Below are 17,271 nucleotides of genomic sequence, written 5' to 3' on the forward strand. Positions count from 1 at the left end.
CTATTTGCCTTAGGCAAGTAAATTAACTTTTTTGCCTCCATCTGTAAAATGGGAGAAATATTTCCCTTCCTCAGATAATTGTTTGAGGCTTTATTCGTTAATGTTTGTCAAGTGCTTTGAGATCCTCTAATGGAGGGCACCATATAAGTACAAAGTGTTGTTATTTTTAGTTATTACTACAGGTCAGAGCTTTTGTTTCGTGTGGAATTGAACATTTTTTTAAAAAATGGAAACTAAATTTAAGGGCAACAAATTCTGTTTTTTTCCCTAAATCCTAGTGATCAGAGTTATTGCCTAATTTAAATAAAATGAAATTTTAAATGTCTCATTATTGTAAAATATTATTTTCTCCCAGCTTTTGCTTGTTTGGATTCTTTTTTATCATTTGTACAAATAAATCAAGCAATATGCTGTAAATGTTAACTAACTAGTTACTCCATAGGCTACCGTTTTAAAATGTTTATTTACAGTATTCATCAAATAGTAGTGCATAGCAAATTTTATTCATTAAAGTGAAAAGTTGGTTTATCATTTGGTATGTATTGTTTGTTCATTTAACACTTGTACTTATCAAGTATTTGTTTAAGAGGGAGGTATAGTGCAAATTCACTTGATACAGGCTGGCACTCAACTGATTTTTTTTTTGGTAATTCCATATTTACTATAAATGATTAATGCCTTTCAAGCATTGTATGACAAATCACTATGTTTGTTGTGATAGAGTGTGGAGTGTTAGCTGAGAAACCTTGTGCTGAGAAACCTTGAAGTGTGGCAACATGGAAACATCATAGGAAAGGAATGGGGGAGTTCATGAGGCAATTTTAAGAGCCCCATAAAATTCTTTTTATTTTTAATAGTTTTTTGTTTTATTTTTCAGGAATTTTGTGTTATTTCATTTATCTGCATGGGAAGGGTCGGGTCAGGAACCTCCTGGAGGTGGAGGTTGCAGAACAAGCCCACCCTGCACTCACTCTGCAGTGGCACCTCCTTTCCCTTGGGGTTGGGCTTGGCTCCCTGCTCTGGGTGTTGGAGCACCTCTTAGATTTGTCTTGGTCACCCCTCTCTCATGGTGGCAAACTTGAGAGAATGTGGCCAGCTGTGACCCCCGTGTGCCAGGTCACAAAGCCAGTTACTCAAATTTGACCCAACTGTCACCCTGTTGTGATGGCGGAACGACCAGGCCAAACCTGAGTGACACTGCAACCCCATGCTCCAGGTTGCAGTGCCTTGAATGGGGGGCTGGGCCATGCCCCATGGGACAGGAGCTTCTGCTGCAAGATGAATTTTTTGTTTTGTTTGCTGTTTTTTTGATTTATTTCATGTAATTTTGTATTCGAAAAAATACGGGGCTCTAGTCATTTTCTATTCGTGGTGTCAAAGTTCAGTTAGGGGATCTGGCTTAGAGCTGAGCTGATGAAAGACAATTGTGTGAAAAGATCTTGAACTACTCCGTAAGTCCTTAGGAAAGGAGCATTTGAGTGTTAGTTGGTACAGCTCCTTTCTGATGATTGGGGTGTCCAGGTCTACTGCATGGACATGAAAGTATAACTTCCCAACTGTGGTTTATTGAGCAGTAGCTGGTAGCTTGTGGAGAGTTGATTTTTCAGATGGTGCCTCCTTTCTTTGTTTCTAGCTGCTAGATTGTTAGAGCTCTGTGTGGATACAAAAATATCTGGATCCGCATTTGCGGATCCGCTAGCCGTGTTTTACCTGTATCGGCACCTGCAGCAGCAAGCCCTCTCACAAGGGCTAGTGATAGGGGGAGAAAGGCATGGGTGGGGCCTTGCAGGGAAGAGGCAGTGCGAGGGTGGAGACTGGGGGTAAGGGATGGGGGCAGGTCCTTGAGGAGAAGGGGCATCGTGGAGGGAGGGGTTGGGGGAAGGGTGTCACGTGCTATGCTTGAGCAGTGGCACATGGCAGCAGCAGTGCGTGTTGCATCACAGTGGGGCAGAGGAGTGGGGTGCCAGTGCCCCGCCCATTCCAATACCTGTGGCCAGGGGCGGGCCCTGCTGCTCAGGAGCCGGCAGACCGGGCGAGCATAGCCAGAGCTGCTGGGCCAAGCCATGATGAGGATGCTGGCACTGTCCAAGGGGCCTGAGCGGCTGGACCGGAAGCGACGCAGCAAGTGGGTGCTGAACAGCCCCGACTCACCCAGCCCCAGCCGCTGGCTGCTGGCCACTGGTACCGAGCACGCTGCGCTCCCTGGGCTGTCCGAGCCGGACTCCATGGGCCAGGTGCCACTGGTGAGTAGAGCCCTGCGCAGTTGTAGCTGCATCCGATCCACTATCCGCAAAAATGGTTTGTGGATATGAAGCGAATATCCACAGATTTGCAGGGCTCTATAGATTGTATTAAAAGAAGCTAAAAAATATTACTTTCCTAATAATTCTTCCATGTAAGCAGTTGTAACAGGCACAGTGATGGTATGTACTTTTGAATAGGAGGAGAGCTCTGTGTGTTTGTCTCAGGGACCACCTCCCTTTCTTACACAATCTCTGTGCTCTGATGTGGTCTTCACTATGAAATGGTTTGAATCCTGTGCAGTAGATGTGTAAGACTAGGAGCTGAGATTCTGTTCATGATAATATTAAGTTATAGCTTGTTTTTATGGAAGAATCAGTACGTGCTTATTTATTAACATGTTTTTCTGTGAATAAAAAGTATTTCCTCTGTAATATGTAGTTGTAATTTCATCCATTTGCATCCTTTTTTTAAATTAGTCCATTCGTTTCTTTCTGTTTGTAATCACATAAAACTATATTTAATATTCCTGATGTGATTGATTTATTTATTGAACAGCTACAAGGAATCAATAATTGGGGAAGGTTTGACTTTGACATTGATCCATGTTCAGTAACCTGCTGCTGTTACATCCGAGTAATTTTTGAACACAAAGCTATAGTGCCTGCCACACTTCTAGCACTATATAAATAATAATAAAGTAGGTGTTTGGAAAGTGCAAACACATTTGACCATCTAGAAGAGCACAAATAAAATCGCTCCCTGCACCCCTATGAGGGTGTAAATAAGTTTTTAGTTTCATCATTTCCTTCTGGTCATCTCTGCTAGGCTGATATCATAGTGTAGAAAAAGTTGAGTCCCTTGGAGAAAGGACCATTCTTACGTTGCTTTGTAGTGAACTCACTGTTTCAAAAATACTACTGAGAGGCTCCAAAAGGATTCTTAATTTGATGCTGGACTTTGAGGGAGTGGTTGAGAGGAATGCAGCATGGCTTTCTAGAGCAGGGGTCTCAAACGCAAATGACCACGAGGGCCACATGAGGACTAGTACATCGGCCCGAGGGCCGCATTACTGACACCTCGCCCCCTGCCGCCCTTTGCCCCTCCCCTCCCTGCCTGCCCTGCCCTGCCCTGCCCCCATGCTGCTCCAGGAAGTGGCTGGAATGTAGGGGAGCAGGGGCACTGGTTGTGTGTGTTGCTGTTGCTTCAGGCACCGCCCCCAGCATCTCCCATTGACGAGGAACGGGGAACCGCCGCCAATGGGAACTGCTGGAGGCGGTGCCTGAAGCAACATCAACACACACCCTTGTGCCCCTCCTCCTGCAGGTTCCGTCCGGTTCCCGAAGCGGCGCTGCGACAGGGTAGGCAGGCAGGCAGGCAGGGAGCCTGCCCTGCCCCCAGTGCTGTCAGAGCCGCTCTAGGTAAACAGTGGAGGAGGGCGGGGGGGCTGCAAGGACCTCACAGGCCACAGAAAATAACTGCCGCCCGCAGGCCGTATGTTTGAGACCCCTATTCTAGAGCCATCACATTACATTTGGAAAAATATATTTCTAACAATCTCCCCTCTACAATATTGTATTTCAGCAATTTGGGTCCTAAAACACCTCTTAATTTTCTTAATTGAGGATTCAGTGAAAGCAACTTTTTTTTGACAAAATGTCTCAGTATCCATTAATAATCTTTTATTTTTTTGATCTTTGGTCAAAATGTTAAGAACAAGTTGTTTTCAATCTTTAAAAAAAATAAATAAATAAAGGGGGGGGAAACCCTACACCAACCAATAAAATGGTAGTAACTTGACAAAAGAAGGACAGATATTTTTAAAAGGTGTGCTTGTCTATTCTTGTAGTAAAAAGTAATAATTACATCCCACATATTTTTGATTGCAGATTTTTGTACAATAAGGGTTATGTACAGAGAAACAGATGCTGCTTACTTGATTATTTAGCCAGGGAGAGTGGGCCAAAGAAGTTCCTTGCTGTGCATCTAAAATAGATGGCTTTCTTTGAGTTGCCATGTGCCAAGCACTTGTAGTGGATTTTTCTAGGAATCTTTATGAATAAACTGAATTATGTATATGCTTGAAAACCATCAAGAGAACAAACAAAATACACTTGAATATCTGGCTTAATACAAATGATTTGCAAATATTCATAGTTGACTTTTTATATTTAATTCTGAGATGATAGTTTTTACCTGATTAATATGATTTTAACTAGCTGAATTTTAATTTGTTAAATGGCAATATTTATAATGATCTATTGCTATTATTGACCCCCTTTGACACTGCCAGTTCTAAAGTTGAATTTAGGAGGAATGTAGAGGGTGTTTGTTAAATTTGAATTACAGGGGTACCAGCTGCTGTATAAAATAATCTTTTTTCAGTATGCATTTAGCTCCCCTTTGTTCTTTAGGGGGCAGACAGCTTAGCTCTCTGACACGTATGGCTTTCTCTTGGGATTATAAAAGAAATGGCTTATCTACTATGGCATATGATACAAACAATACATAACATTTTTAAAAGGATACTGTCAAGTGGTCTTAGGTCTGATGTTTCAGTAGTCTTATATAATTATTCCAGTCTGATGGGGAATGTCTTCTGGATATTCTCTTTTGCTTTATAATACACCATTTGTCACTGAAAAAATTGAAAACCTTCTCCCTAGAAACTCCTTATGCAGGACTTAAATCAGTAGATTGGGGATTATTTTCAGGCTTTTAAGATAACTTTTATTAACAGAGTAGGTGCAAAAATAAGTTCCCAATAATGTTCTGTTAATATTGGCTACCCCAGATACAAGTAGGGCTCATACCACTGTATTCATTTGATGGAACAGTGCAGAAGTACCCACAGCTTATCATATCCTTTAATGTCGTATCGAATATCCTTTTGTCTTGGAGTTGTACTTAAAAAAAAATTGCAGAAAATTTCAAGTAAAAAGAATGTTTCCTTTTAAAAATACTTTATCTATTCAGTGTTTCTGCCAAGATTTCAGGCGCTTGATTTCACCTCTGTGCTAGCTTTTATAGTATATTTGTTGTTCTCACAGCACTGGTTCATTAGTATTCAGTATTCTGTTTGCTACTGTACTTGAGCATCTGCTTGGTTTAGTTTAAACACTCTACCAACTGCCTTCTTGTTGTACTGTAAAAACAGTTCTTCCAGCGTCTGTATTATGTAAAGATGAGTCTGGTGGTTATTTCGGACTCTAATGTGCTTCTAGATCAAAGGTGTCTGTTGGGACCTGTTGACAGGACCACTGCATTGTGATCTGTGCAGCCTGGTTTCTATTGAAATTAGTGAAGCTATAATCTCATCATGGGAAATGGATGTGTTTGTCAGTTTACTCAACCTGTCTCTTGGTTTGAGATTTATTTACATTCATTTTGTGGATACTGCTAGAGACATAGCTAATCAAAACATTTAATACAAGTTTAATTTTTGTTAAAGGTACCATTATGTTTAACATAACCAAGCAATATTGAGATGTGATAGCTTAAAGAATACAACTAGAGGTACTGATAGTAACTTGAACTGGGCAAATAATGGATTTTTTTGGTTTGCTGGGTTGAACTGAAAACTAATTTTTTTTTTTAAATTTTCAGTGAATTGAAAGTTGAAAAATGTTGTTTTGGGTGGAACAAAATGTGTTTGGCCTAAAACAAAATGTTTCTTTTAGATTTGAGCAAATTTTAACATTTTAAAAAGATATTTTTAAATACAATTAAAGGGAATTTCAAAATGAAATGTCATTTCAAACTGAAAAATTGAAACATTTAATTTTTTTCAGAATTTTGTTATTGTGACCAGAACAATTTTGCTAAACTGACACACAGTTTTGCTAAACTGACACACTGACACACATTGCAAAATTTTGTGGTGACATCACATCTGCATTTTTCAGTGGGGGGGGGGGAATTTAATTGGAGAAAAATGTCCCATTTCTAATAACAGCTAAAACTCACAACAGCTTAGAGCGTATGTTCACTAAATTATTTTAAAAATCGCTCTCCTTTTACTAGCCATTGTTTATGTGAATGGTTTGATTCGTTAAGTGATCCTTCATCAACTGTAAGAGATATTAGCCTATTCTGTGAAATGTTTTAATAAATGCATTTTAGATTCATGCTGATACATATTGTACAGGTGTTACCCACAACCAACGTAAAGATTGCCACAAAAAGAGACGTTTTAATTCTCTTGATTCCTGACACAGCAATGGATTTTTAATACTAATGCATTGGTACCAAATGAGGATTTCCAGTATAATTTCCTAATGCAAAATGCATGAGTATAAACTGCAGGCACTCGTGACATGAATCGGTTTTGCATACACAGAATCTCATTTGAAAAAAAAATTGGGATTTTAAATTAGTGAATACAACAGACAAAGAACACTTTCCAAGTTGGAATATAATGTTTGTTTCTAGTCTAAGCCATTTCTTTCAGTATTTCCAAGTAAGATTTGTTAACTCTTATCTGTGACTGCTACCAGAATCATCACTTTTTGGTTTTATTTCAGTAATAAAAATGGGGCTGAGGGCATGCTGAAATTTACATGCACTCTCTGGATTCCTGCTTCCACAGGAAACATGTTAATAAGAAATGTGTTACTGTAATACCACTAGATGTGTTGTTCCTGTACACCACCTGGCCTTCACATGGTTCTTCCTGCAAGTCAGACTGTAACAAATTTACAGAACTGTGAAGTTACTTCATGGCAAAGAAAACTGGAAAATCAGTCCTAATGTGAAAATTCCAGAGGTCCCTATATCATTCTGAAATATCAAATTTGTATAAAATAATTTTTAGAGAGAAGATTTAGTTGTTAAAAGAAAGGGAGCTCTGGAACTGTTTGTTAAAAGAATAAGCCAAGAGATGTTCAAATCAGGGGACAAATAGTGATTCACTCCTATCTTAGGTTCTGCCAGATGCTTTGTTCTGGACCTGGATAGTGGGGATACTTCAGCTTTGTACAAAAACTTTGTTAACCAAATCTCAGCGTGCCAATTAAAGAATTACGTATTTTTTTCTCCTCCACGCCTTCTGCTGATGTGAAAGCAAGTACTGACAAACCTGATTCTGGGGCAGTGGAAGATCAAATCTATAATATTAAACCACTTGGACAGCTTTTTTAAGTGGATTCTCTCTTCCTCCATATAGAAGAATAATCTTTTAAAACACTTAGCAAGAACAATCTTTAAATAGGAAAAAGAAATGAAATTTGGCAAACAAAAATGGCTGGTTGCTGAAAAGTATGTAATATGTGACTATCTCCTATCCATTCTGAAGCGCTTCATATTAACCCCTCTTCCCCAAACCCAAGCAAAAAATCCTCTTGCATAAATAGAAAATGTGATCATTTGGAAACTCAAAAACCATGTTAAGAATTTTTGTATTAATTTTTATTAATTGACAACGGGAGACCTCTTTCAAAAAGAATGTGAGGTTCTCTTTTACACTACTTACTAACCTTTTTGAAATATATTTTAGAAACACCTAGTGCTTACAGTCTTTAGTGATTTACAGCTTCAAAGCACTGTACAAATATTGGTTAATCCCCACTATGCTGTAGGTGAGTGTTTGTTCTCATTTACAGATGGATGAGTCATTTCACTCACTTTCCCCTGGGATTAATACTCCAGGTTCTATTGTCTGCTGGGCTGACCACAGTGCATATTGTGTGCTTGCCTCCTGTTCTTGAAACATATTTAGTCTGGGATCCATTAACAGTGATTCAGGATTGTAGTTTGGCTACATTCAAGGAGGGGATGTTATGATGAATTGGTGAATCTATCTCTACCATTTAGGAATTCTAGTTGATAATATTAAGTTGTTACTCTGAAAATTGCTGCACTGTTGAATGTCTCTATGTAAATGTAGAATCCACCATTGCTGACAGCGTAATAAGCACACCTCTGCCAGATCAGGGACAATGGTCAGTCACGTATTCAGGTGGAAACAGCTGAATGACAAATGGGTTGGTTAAATGTGAGAGAAGTTACTTTATCCAGCTTGTTTGCAGGAAGAGGTGAAGTGGAGAGAGTGGAAAATCCCCAAACAGAGCAAAAAGATGTAAGTGATAAAGCAGGGGTTTAAAAAGGAGTCAGAGGTAGAAGGCTTTGAAGAGAGAGAGATAAGAAGTTGTAGGCAGGAAAGGAGAAGAGATGGGTTTGCTTTCATAGCAGAGAGTGGGGCCAGTTGAGCTGCAGGGCCAGCTCAGAGTCAGAGAAATCAAACTGACCTGGGGGAGAGAGGCTCCCTGTCTCAGAAGTCAAGACACAAACTGCATCAGAAGGATACCAGACCCCTCCCAGAGGACCCTGCCACCAGCCCGAAGAATGTTTGAGAGTGGTGAGAAAACTGAGGCAGGGAACTGCATGTAGGATTTATTTCTGCATAGATCTGTGTCTTGTCCTATTAAGTAAAAAGCAGTGGTACTTTAGGATCTAGTGCAAAGTCTTTGTGTATCTTATGTGGCGTTCCTGTCAGATGCCCTTAAGAGTTAATTTGTGAACCCAGAGTGTCCACAGGGCCAGAGTTCTGGGAGGGACTATATATACACTACAGGGGAATCCAAGGGGTCAGTACTGATCCCTGGGGCTAGGCAGTTGCATCGTGAGATCTCACCTCTCAGGAGGCGGGATGCTAGATAGAAAGTCTGCACCCTCAGAGAGCCTAGAGACTCCAAGCTAGGGGCAGTGCCCTCTGTTCAGACACTAGGGGCTTGGCTACATTGGCACTTTACAGCGCTGCAACTTTTGCAGTCAGGGGTGTGAAAAAACACCCCCCTGAGTGCTGCAAGATGCAGCGCTGTAAAGTGTCAGTGTAATCAGGGCGGCAGCGCTGGGAGTGCGGCTTCCAGCGCTGCACGCTACACCCATAAGGGATGTGGTTTACAAGCAGCGCTGGAAGAGCTCTCTCCCAGTGCTGCGGCTCTGACTACACTCACACTTCAAAGCGCTGCCACGCCAGCGCTCCCACAGCGCTGCCAGGGCAGCGCTTTGAAATTTCTAATGTCGCCATACCCTAGAGGCTTAAAGCACATGGGGATTCCGTGTCTTGTGAGTTCCCCAGAGGGGGTGTTCAGCTAGATTTGTGACAGTGGTGAAGTAGATATCTACAACATTGTGACAAATATCTTTACATGCGTTTAGTATGATACTGTCTTCCATGTTCCACTTAACTTTGGAATCTGCTTGGTCATTGAGAGCAGTGGCTGGCAAAGTGAGGGCTTTCTTTAGTTAGTATCAGTTTCAAGATCTCTGCACCTGTATTTTCCTTTCTGTGGTTGCTTAAGGGCACCAACTTAAAGGTTTTTGGCTCCTGGGTTTCACCTCTCTTGGGCAAAGAGCTGCGTTTCATTCCCTTCTGACTGAGGGTTTTAATGCTGCACATCTCCCTGCCTTACAGTGCAATATCCTCAGCAAGTCAGTCTGCCTAAAAGGCCCATGCTTTGTGCTCTCTCTCTGGGGGCTATAAACATTGCTGGCAATACAGTTACAAGTTACTACACAGCTCCTGCTAACCTGGCACATTTATTGTTAAGGTAAAAACATTACAGAGAATGCGTATAAAAGCAATAAAAGAACCTAAAACCTACTAGATATCACCACCAATTTCAGCATAGGGCTCTGGTAAGTCTCAGTCCTTCAAACTCCACAACTGGGTTTTCCCTGTGGTTACAAGCTCATATGTGTCTTTAGCTCATGAACCAGAACCAAGGCTGAGCAAATCAGCTGTTCCTTTATACAGTCAGGCTTTTGATCTCCAGTCTCTGGGAACAGGTAGTCACTAGTTGACAGCCCTCCCCTCAGAGTGTAGCTTCAAAAGGCACTTTTTCCCTCTCCAGAACCAGAGTCATGGTGTTCACCACTCCCCAGGAAATCCACTTAACACACATTGTCCCAAAAAATCCATGCTTGTCTTGTTCGTTTCAATATAGTCATATCAACTCTTTACACTTCCGAGGATTCACATCTGTTATAGTTAGAAAATATTAGGGCTGTCGATTAATTGCAGTTAACTCATGCGATTAACTCAAAAAAAGTAATCACGATTAATGGTAGTTTTAATTGCACTGTTAAACAATAGGATACCAATTGAAATTTATTCACATGAAATTTCCATTCACATGGAACTTTTGTAGCTGGCATCGCAAGGTATTTACGTGACAGATATGCTAAACACTGGTATACCCCTTCATGCTTCATCTGCCATTCCAAAGGACATGCTTCCATGCTGATGGCACTCATTATATAAAATGCATTAATTACATTTTGACTGAATTCCTTGGGGGATAATTGTGTGTCTCAGGCTGTATTTTACCTGCATTCTGCCATATATTTTTGGATGGTTTCTACATTTTCAAATATATTGATTTCAGCTACAACACAGAATACAAGGTGTACACTGCTCACTTTGTTATTATTTTTATTACAAATATTTGCACTGTAAAATTGATAAAAGAAACAGTATTTTTCAGTTCACCTCATACGAGTACTGTAGTGCAATCTCTTTATCGTGAAACTGCAACTTACAAATGCAGATCTTTTTGGTTACTCAAAAACAAAACAGTGCCAAACTTTAGAGCCTACAAGTCCTCTCAGTCCACTTCTCGTTCAGCCGATCGCTAAGACAAACAAGTTTGTTTACATTTACGGGAGATAATGCCCATTTCTTATTTACATTGTCGCCAGAGAGTGAGAACAGGCATTCACATGGAACTTTTGTAGCTAGCATCGCAAGGTATTTACGTAACAGATATGCTAAACACTGGTATACCCCTTCATGCTTCATCTGCCATTCCAAAGGACATGCTTCCATGCTGATGGCACTCATTAAATAAAATGCATTAATTACATTTTGACTGAATTCCTTGGGGGATAATTGTGTGTCTCAGGCTGTATTTTACCTGCATTCTGCCATATATTTCATGTTGTAGTAGCCTTGGATGATGGTTCAGCACGTGTTTCATTTTAAGAACACTTCCAATTCAGATTTGACAAAACACAAAAAAGGTACCAATGTGAGATTTCCAAAGATAGCTACAGCACTTGACCCAAGGTTTAAGAATCTAAAGTACCTTCCAGTGTCTGAGAGGGATGAGGTGTGGCTTGCTTTCAGAAGTCTTAAAAGAGCAACGCTCTTTTGCGGAAACTACAGACCCAAAAAACCGAAAAAAGAAAATTTAATTTTCTTCTGGAGGCATCTGACTCAGATAATAAAATGAATATGCTTGGTCTGCACTGTTTTGGATTGTTATCGAGCAGAACCTGTCATCAGCATGGACACGTTCTCTGGAATGGTGATTGAAGATCAAGGGACATAAGAATCTTTAGCGAATCTGGCATGTAAATATCTTGCGATGCCGGCTACAACCGTGCCATGTGAACGCCTGTTCTCACTTTCAGGTGACATTGTAAACAAGAAGCGGACAGCATTATCTCTTGCAAATGTAAACAAACTTGTTTGTCTGAGCGAATGGCTGAACAAGAAGTAGGACTGAGTGGACTTGTAGGCTCTGAAATTGTACATTCTTTTATTTTTGAATGCAGTATTTTTTTTGTACATAATTCTACATTTGTAAGTTCAACTTTCATGATAGAGATTGCACTACAGTACTTGTATGAGGTGAACTGAAAAATACTATTATTTCGGTTTTTTACAGTCCAAATATTTGTAATAAAAATAAATATAAAGTGAGCACTGTACAGTTTGTATTCTGTTATAATTTAAATCAATATATTTGAAAATGTAGAAAACACCCAAAAATATTTAAATGATATTCTATTATTAACATTAAATTAATCGCGATTAATCACACAATTAATCGTTTGACAACCCTAGAAAATATGATGGTACTTAGGTACTGTGACTATAAATCTAAGTGCCATATAAATAGAAAACACCTGTAGATAATAGTTGTGCTCCTCTACCAGGGCAGGATAGAAATCTCTTATAAACCCCATCCATCTACTTTGTTTTTACTGCTTGCTTCCCAGATCATCCATCTCTATTACAAACTTCTTGTAGGAGACTTATTTCCTCTTATGTTCAGGATGTGATGAATTGATAGTACTAACACAAACAAGACAAATGTCTGTTTGTAGTTTCAGTTGTATTTTTCTTCTTAGAGATGTGTTGGGAAGCAGAAATATTTGACTTGGATTTGCTTAAACATTGTTGTAGCGTGAATTATCTTTACAAATAAATCTTGTGTCTTGAGGAAAAAATGTAATTTGGTTAGTCTTCATGTTGAATTTCTTTAGCTGGAAAAAATATGAGACACACTTCTGATTAAAAACCTACCAGAAATGGAACCTCCAAAGCTAGAGAACTCAGGCCATGGCTACACTTGCAGATGTAGAACGCTTTGGGTTAAACCAGCCTTCAGAAAGCACTCCAGTCTGTCCACACTGACAGCTGCAAGCACTCTGTCGTGGCCACATTCGGATCACTTGAAGTGGCATTTGGAGCAGTGCATTATAGGCCGCTATCCCACAGAGCACCTCTTCCTATTCAGGTGCTGTGGCTTGTGGGAAGCGGGTGTGGGGTACGGGGCATTCTGGATCCTGTCCCAACGCTCTGTGATGCATCGCTTCGCATCCCAGCAATTCCTATGTTTCCGTCCACATTTGGCTCCATCTTTCAACAGTTTGTGTGCAGCGCTTGCTTTGTCTTCCCTTTCGGTCTGCGGGAATGGAGCCCGAACTGCTGCGGAACATGCTGACGAGTCTCATTGCTTGTCTCATTCACGGACATGGTCTCCACTGTGGAACGCCGCTTTTGGGCTCAGGAAAGAAGCACTAAGTGGTGGGATCACATCGTCCTGCAAGTCTGGGATGATGATCAGTGACTGCAGAACTTTTGGATTAGAAAAGCCACTTTCATGGGACTGTGTGGTGAGCTCGCCCCCACCCTGCGGCACAAGGACATGAGATTTAGAGCTGCCCTGCCGGTGGAGAAGCGGGTGGCTATTGCAGTCTGGAAGCTGGGAACTCTAGACAGCTACTGAGTGGGAAAGTTGACAGTTGGAATTGTGTTGATGCAAGTTTGCAGGGCCATTAATCGCATCCTGCTCAGAAGAACCGTGACTCCTGATAGTGTGCCTGACATTGTGGCTGGCTTTGAACAAATGGGTTTCCCTAACTGCAGAGGGGCGATAGATGGGATGCATATTCCTATTTTGGCACCAGCCCACCTAGCCTCCGAATATGTTAACCGAAAGGGGTATTTCTCCACGGTTCTCCAGGCGCTTGTGGATCACCGTGGTCATTTCATTGACATTAACGCAGGCTGGCCCGGAAGGGTGCCTGACGCATGCATCTTTTGGAACACTGGCCTCTTCAAGAAGCTGCAAGCCGGGACTTTTTTCCCAGACCAGAGGATCACCGTAGGGGAAGTCAAAATACCCATTGTGATCCTTGGAGACCCTGCTTACCCTTTCATGCCGTGCTCATGAAACCCTACATAAGGAACCTGTACAGCAGCCAGGAATGGTGCAACTACAGGCTGCCCGGTGCTGAATGACTGTGGAGTGTGCTTTTGGCCGTTCGAAGGGCTGCTGGCGATCTCTTTATGGGAAGCTGGCCTTTGCCGAAAACAGCATCCCTGCGGTTATATCTGCCTACTGTACCCTCCATAATATTTGTGAAGGAAAGGGTGAAAGCTTCACTCAGGCATGAGCCTCAGAAGTTCAACACCTGGAGGCTGAATTTGCACAGCCAGAGAGGTGGGCTATTAGAGGGACCTAGAGTGGGGCTGCAAGGATTGAGGGAGCAATTTTAGGCAGAAAGCCACCAGTAATGTCTGGTGCTCTGCACGGCACTTAAGTGCAGTGGCTATGTTTGGTACACTGATTTGCAGTAGTTGTTGCTTTCCTGGGCTAAAGTATATTTTGCTTTATGCACTAATAAAGTATGTTTTCAAAGTAAAAAACTCCATTTATTGAAAAGAAAATTCATTTATTGAAGAAAAACAAAGTAACACAGAAATACCAAAAGGGCAAGGGGGTAGAGTGGGGACCAGTTCACTCATAGGCTTGAGTATGTCCTGATTTCATACTCTTGAATCCTGTCTGGAGTGCTGTGCACTGAGTGCTGCTCTTGAGGATGGCTATAAGGCATGCTGATGGGAGTTGAGTGCAGTGGATAAGGGTCGTAGTTTTCGTGGGTGGGTGGTGAAGCTATGGGTGTATAGGAGGCAGCTGGGAGCGGTAAGAACCCAGATGTTGAGGAAAGTGGGTTGGAGGGGACATAGGGGTATGAGGGGAAGAGTTTTGGGACAAGGGCTTGTTTAGACTGTTGCATGACTTCATGCAGCATGTCTTCTTTGCTTTTAAGCAGCCTCTTCTGGAATCTTCTAATTCTATTGGCCGGTGATAAGAATGACGGCTGAGATCTCAAGGTTGTACCTAGATAGGCAAAATGCAACACTTAACAGAGGCATCATTGTACACACCACACAGTGCAATGATTCCCATGCACTTAAGGAGAGCAGTCACAAAAAACATACTTTGTGTGTCCCAAAGCGAACACACACAACCCATGGGAGCCCCAGAAATGGTGAGTAAGCACAGAGTCCATGGGGACTGATTGTTTCATGGCTGTATTGTCCTCTGGGTTTATGTGCCATGGGGAGAGCCAAGAACTGCAGGGGGCACCTACACTGAACATTGTCTCAACATTCTCCACAGGAGTTTATCCTGGAAGATATCTCGCTGCTGACGGTGACCAGGGAAGCAAGGGAGGGTCTTCTACTACAATGCAGCTTCCGCCCTGGCCCATACGCAGCTTGCCTGCGTGCAGCAATGGTTCTCCCACCCCTCACGGCGCAGTGGTGCGGACACATTAGCCTGACTGGGACAAGAACCATGCTGGCTCTCTCAATAAACCTGCGCAGGCGCATTGCCCACATTCTGGCTGAGACTTTTGAAGAGATCACCGATGCCAATTACTGCGATGTGATAGACCACATCAATGCACTATTCCACATCTAGGCATGCGTGCAGCCCTTACTCTTCTCGCCCAAAGAGCCTGTACCTAAAAACTCCCTTCCCAAAAAGAAAGCCGCTTACCAGGAACCTCCTCTGTTCTTTGTCCTTCCCCAAGCACCAGATGCTGCGACTGGCTTTCTTCCTCCTGGCTCAAAAAGAGCTCCTGGCTGCATGCATCTAGGGATTCCGGGATGTCTCCCCTGCACCTCAGCACATCACTTGCGCTTTCCTCCTCCTTCCTCTTCCCCCCGCTCCCTTGCTGTGCTGGGCTCAGAAGTGTCCATGATGATCGTTGCAGTGGCGGTGGGATTGCCCTCAAGTATTGCGTCCAGCTCTTTATAGAATTTGCAGGTCGTGGGGGCAGCACCGGAGCGGCCGTTTGCCTCGCGGGCTTTGTGGAAGGCATTCCGCAGCTCCTTCACTTTAACCCGATACTGCACCACATCCCGGTCATGGCCCCTGTCCATCATGGCCCCTGATATGTGCCCGAAGGTACCGTAATTCCTACGGCTGTAGCACAGCTGTGACTGCACAGCATCCTCCCCCCAAACACCGATGAGGTCCAGCACCTTGCCATTGCTCCATACTGGAGCGTGAAGGCATGGCCACCTGGAAAGGTGCGCTGATAGCACTCCATGCCTGGCTGAGCAAACAGGAAGGGGATTTTCAAAATTCCCAGGGAATTTAAAGGGCGGATCTGATGCTTGGTCACCTGAGGACAGGGCAGCAGAGTTCAAAAGTCAGAGTGGCTTTTGAAATGCAGGGGAAAATAATCTTCTGAGGCTTTATCTTTGTTCTGTTTTATCAACTATTTGGAGCGATGGCTTCTTACGGTCCATTTGTAACTTTGTGAGGGGAGAGAAAACACTAATCCTATGATGTATTTTGTTTTTGTTGTTGCCCCTTTCACTTTTTTAGGTTTTAGAGAATTGAGCCCAGAGTACAAATACAAGAAGCACATTCCACTGAAGAAATGCATAAGTATTGTCACAACCCTCCTCCTGCCTGTAGCCCACCAGATTGCTCTGAGGCAAATCAGCTGTAGAATGCCTGGGGTTTTAAGTATCAGAGGGGTAGCCGTGTTAGTCTGGATCTGTAAAAGCAGCAGAGAATCCTGTGGCACCTTATAGACTAACAGACGTTTTGGAGCGTGAGCTTTCGTGGGTGAATACCCACTTCGTCAGACGCAGACCTGAGCCCCGCCACTATCTTTGGTTTGAGGTCCCTGGGAATGTTCTTGAGGTGAAGACGATCAATCAAGCATCCCAGTCTGAGAGCTATGACCACACAGTCCCCTACCTAGCCTCTGGAATCATTACTGACTCCTCAGACTGCCTGTAGTTTAGACATACCTTCTCCTAGAATCCAACTGAAAGTATAAACCTTCGGATTTACCTCTTCCAGGGATCATGTGGTAAATGTAGCATATAATACCAGACATTTTGTACAGAATTCTTCCACATCATTGTTCTTTATTTAATCACACCAGAAATACATGGATCTTCACAAATCCTCAGTTTACTCACAACTCTAGGGCTTTGGGCTGGGGTCAACGTCCTTTGGGGCCATCCAGAGTACTTCTGCTCCAGGGCATGGCTTATGTTCTGAGACATGGAACCTTCTCCCTAGAACAGCTTGCTTCCTCTGGTCTTGGACAGTCCATGCCCTTCCTTCCTCCTGCCCGAAGTTTGTGAATCTTGTCCCCCACCCTCCGTTCCTGAAAGTCCTTTTATAAACTTGCTATAATCACCTGTTCCTTTTTTCTGTTTTGGTGACTTTCCACCGCTCTACACTCTTCCCCTTCAGATTGAGGAGGAAGTATTTTTCCCCAGATTGACAAACCTCCTTTAGTGTATCTATTGTCTAGTCAGTACTCCGTGTTTAAATTTAATTACTCCCCATTGTCGTCAGTCTGGTGTGTACTTGCTGCAGGTCCTGTCAATGGATGGATACACATCAACATGGAGGCTTTCCATGATACAGAAACTTCATAATACCAACCAGAATTCATAAGTTGTACAGACACAGGGCC

The 17,271-nt window shown here is 42.4% G+C and overlaps 1 protein-coding gene across 4 annotated transcripts in view; it reads left to right on the forward strand.

The window, feature by feature from the left end:
* FNBP1L (formin binding protein 1 like) overlaps window positions 1–17,271 on the forward strand; it is a 141,071-nt gene that overhangs the window by 48,220 nt on the left and 75,580 nt on the right. The window lies entirely within an intron of this gene.

This window comes from Chelonoidis abingdonii, chromosome 7 (assembly GCF_003597395.2).
Source record: "Chelonoidis abingdonii isolate Lonesome George chromosome 7, CheloAbing_2.0, whole genome shotgun sequence".
NCBI classification, from domain to species: domain Eukaryota; kingdom Metazoa; phylum Chordata; order Testudines; family Testudinidae; genus Chelonoidis; species Chelonoidis abingdonii.